The 4,198-nt window shown below is 33.7% G+C and overlaps 1 non-coding gene across 1 annotated transcript; it reads left to right on the top strand.

Moving 5' to 3' along the window:
* The first annotated feature begins 1,884 nt into the window (after nt 1–1,884).
* LOC139886762 (small nucleolar RNA R71) lies at nt 1,885–1,991 on the top strand. Its single transcript, XR_011772629.1, has one exon. It is a non-coding gene; the product is annotated as a small nucleolar RNA R71 (small nucleolar RNA).
* The last annotated feature ends 2,207 nt before the right edge of the window (nt 1,992–4,198 follow it).

Here is a 4,198-nt window from a genome sequence, read left to right as displayed (position 1 = left end):
TCAATTTGCATATCTGTGACTTTTGCTTTAAGCCATTGGTCGGATTCCTGTGTAATTTCCACAAATTCAACTAGTTTCGCCTTTTCTTTAGGTGATAGATTGGATACTAACCGGTTACATAACTTAAAGTTCCTCGTGGTTCTAGCATCGCGAATCGGTTTAATAAGTTTCTTCATTGAACTGTTAATAACAGAGTCATTTAATTTCGTATCAACAACGGGGTTCTTTGTTATCAGGTCATCGTTAGGTGTTACTTCATCTTCCCCACACTTAAGCGTTTTATTATTGTTAAGCACTACCGTTGGAGTTGGTAAAACAATATGGTTCTTACTAATCATTTTTATTGGTTCAACGGTTTTGGTTGGTGGAGATTTAGACTTTCAAATCATAAAGGTGACTGATTTGTCACCATCACTATGTGTCATTCTACCCTCTCTTACATCAAATAACGCCCCGGTGGACGCTAAGAATGGTCGACCTAAAATTAGAGGAATGTTTGAGTCCTCTTCTATGTCAATGACAATAAATTCGACTAGAAAGGTTAAATTACCTAATTGAACGGGTAGGTTGTCAGCAATTCCAACTAGGTGCCTAATGGTTTGATCAAAGATTCGAACACTCATCTCCATTGGACTTAACTCACCTACTCCTAATCTCTTATATAATGAAAGAGGCATAACACTTACACTCGCACCTAAATCTGCTAGTGCATCATACATGACACAATCACTAAGTAGACAAGGAACAATAAATTCACCCGGATCACCTAACTTGGGTGGAGGTTTTGGTGGAACTGTCTTCTCCGGGTTTACTTTTACGGTTTTTGTTTCTTGCACTTTCTTATTCTTCTTTTTCTTTCCAAAGGTATCACAAACTTTATTACCTATTACTTGCTCATACTTAACTCCTTTTCTTGGAAACGGGATGGGTGGTCTGTAGGGTGCCACCACTGGCTTTACATACTCGGGTGGTGGTGGTGGTGGTGGTGTTGTAACTTCTTCATTGTTACTCACATCGAAAACCTTCCCATCTTCTGATGATGGTTTTTCAGAATTTGTTGACACCATATTAACATTCTCATTCCGAGGATTTACTTCAGTATTACTCGGTAGCTTTCCTTGTTCCCACTCACTCATCATGCTAGCAAGAGTACCTACGTGTTTTTCTAGATTCAAAATGGAAGCTTGTTGAGTTCTTAATTACTGATCAAACCTCTCATTTGTTTGGGTTTGAGATGTAATAAATTGTGTCTGAGATTCCATTAGCTTTGCCATCATTTCTTCCAGATTTGGCTTTTTCTCTTCGATTTGTTGTGGTGGTTTATACATGCTAGGTCTTTGTTGATTGAAAGTGTTGTTTTGAGTTGGTTGGTTATTCGGACCTTGTTGGTTATACGAGTTATTGTTGGGTCCATTTGGATTGTAAAGAATGTTTTGATTTCGATTGTAGTTTGGCCTTGGCGGTTGATAATTATTTTGATAATTATTTTCCGGCCTTTGGTTCATGTAGGAAACATTCTCACGTTGTTCCATCGTTTGCTCAATGTGACAATCTTTCGTTAAGTGTGGTCCACCGCATTGCTCACAACTGATTCTTATTGCGTGAATATCTTTAGTCATCTTTTCCATTCGTCTCTCGAAAGCATGTATTTTTGCGGAAACGGAATCAAAGTCATGGCTAGAATCGGCTCTAGCCGCTTTAAATGAACGAAAAATATCTTTTTCCTGGTGCTACTCATGTGAGTGGGAGGCTGTGTTATCAATAATTTTGTGAGCTTCAGTTGCGGTTTTCTTCATAACGGAACCACCAGCTGCTATGTCGATGTCTTTTCGTGTAGCAACATCGCATCCTTGGTAGAATATTTGTACTACTTGATAAGTATCTAAACCGTGTTGAGGACATCCTCTCAACAACTTTTCGAATCTTGTCCATGCCTCATATAATGTTTCATTTGGCTTTTGCGCGAACGTAATAATTTCACCTTGAAGTCTCACAGCTTTAGATGCTGGAAAGAATCTTTTAAGAAATTTTTCAACTAAAACATCCCATGTATCATTCGCCCCTTCAGGTAACGATTCTAACCAATCTTTGGCTTCTCCCTTTAAAGTCCAGGGAAATAACATGAGATAGATCTGTTCATCCTCAACTTCTCTGATTTTGAATAGAGTACAGATCCTATTAAAGGTCCGAAGATGTTCGTTTGGATCTTCTTTTGGTGTACCACTAAATTGGCATTGATTAGTTACCATGTGTAGGATTTGTCCCTTGATTTCATAATATGGCGCATTAACATCTGGCTTAATAATGGCATGACCTTTCCCCGTGCGTGTGGCTCTCATTCGGTTTTCCATACTTTGAGGTTCCGTTACTTCCATTTTTGAATTTGTTGAATACGAATCACTAGAGGATTCTGATTTAACGGTTTGTGGTTCAGGAGGAATGATTAGTGGTTCAGGATCTTAGAATTGTCCTTGAATATCCTCTGGGTTCTCAATTGTGAAGTCGGGTTCAAAAAATGGATTATCGGAATTTTGAATTGTAAAACTTGTTCGACTAGATGATGTTTCTAAAGAAAAATCAACGGCGACAATATTGGCTAGATGTCTTGATCGAGTTACAGGTGGTGAACATATGAAAGGTGGTGAACGTATGAAAGGTGGTGAACGTTTTGCTCGGTGCATTCACTGAATATCCTATTAGTTATAAAAATAAAAATTATATAAGTTATCAAATTAATAGACTTATCTGATTTTGCCCACGTTTCGAATAGCCAATAGATGCAGCAGGTAGCCAAGACCCTTTAAATCGAAAGCCCACAACTCGCCACTAACAAATCCAACTATTACTACGAACCAGAAAATTTTAGATGTCTATCAATTTAACCGTTTAAAATAATTTTTCGTCGAAATTTAAAGAAGATAAAAATCTGTGTCCTAAAAACTAGAGCGTAGAAATGAGGAAGAAAAAGCGCATCGAAAAATAAGAGGTCGAAAAACAAACGTCGAAAAATAAAAAGTCAAAAAATAATAAAAAGAAAGAAAAACGTCGAAACTTAAAAGTCTAAAATCTAAATCTAAAAAGTTGCGCCTAAAGGTATTAAAATTTAAAAGGAATTCTATATCCAAAACGGCAATAACTTAAAAGGCACTAAAATATATAAACGGCGTCGCAAAATTCTAAAGCGCCTAAATCTTAATCTAAAGAAAAAGCACTTAAGGAATTTTACAGCAAAACTTAAAAATCTAGAAATATAAAATACTACGGCAAAAACTAAATTTAAAACTAATTACGAACGAAAAATATACAAATTACGATTAAACGATAAAAATACAAATTATAACTAAAATGATAAAAATACAAATTTTATAAAAATATTATTTTTATATTATATTTTATAAAAGTACTAAAATTATATAATTGATAAAACTAATTAAAACTTAAAATACAAAATTAATTAAAACTAAAACTAATTATTATTAAATTAAAACCCTAATTAGGTTAAATAATAATAATAATAATTAATAAACTACTCCGTATTAAATGTTGTACTAGGTTTCAGCCTGTCAGAGAACTCAGCGACTGCGGTGCTTACTGCCCAAGTGGCTCCGCTACTGCGGTTTAATGCAGGTTCAGAATAAATTGCAGGTTCAAACTGGGCAGCTTCAGTTTTTTTTTTTTTTAAAGGAAAAGATAGATAATTTAATAAAAATAAATTTATATTTTAAAAATCTAAATAAAAATACATTTTAAAGACAATTTGAAATACATATATATATATATATATATATATATATATATATATATATATATATATATATATATATATATATATATATATATTAATTTTTTATTTTTTAAACTTATTACAAAAACAATATATTTTTACAAAATAAGAAATTATATATTTTTACAAAAATATAGTAATAATAAATATAGCGTTTTTCACCGAGTCCCCGGCGGCGGCGCCAAAAACTTGATGTGCGAGCAGAGGTGTACGAAATACTATTATTGTTTATTACGAAATACGACGAAATTACACAAGTTTTATTTATTTATTTATGGGATATACCTAAACCTTGATACAACACTATAGGCAATGTACCTAATCGTAGAGTAGTGTAGTTTTTAGTAAGTCCGATTCGTTCCACAGGGAGCTGGCTTATCTTACACTATATTTTTATATAACTATATTTGTACA

This window comes from Rutidosis leptorrhynchoides, chromosome 1 (genome assembly GCF_046630445.1).
Source record: "Rutidosis leptorrhynchoides isolate AG116_Rl617_1_P2 chromosome 1, CSIRO_AGI_Rlap_v1, whole genome shotgun sequence".
Lineage (NCBI taxonomy): Eukaryota > Viridiplantae > Streptophyta > Magnoliopsida > Asterales > Asteraceae > Rutidosis > Rutidosis leptorrhynchoides.
The sequence above is the reverse complement of the archived record's forward strand: the minus strand, read 5'-3'. Positions and strand labels throughout refer to the sequence as shown.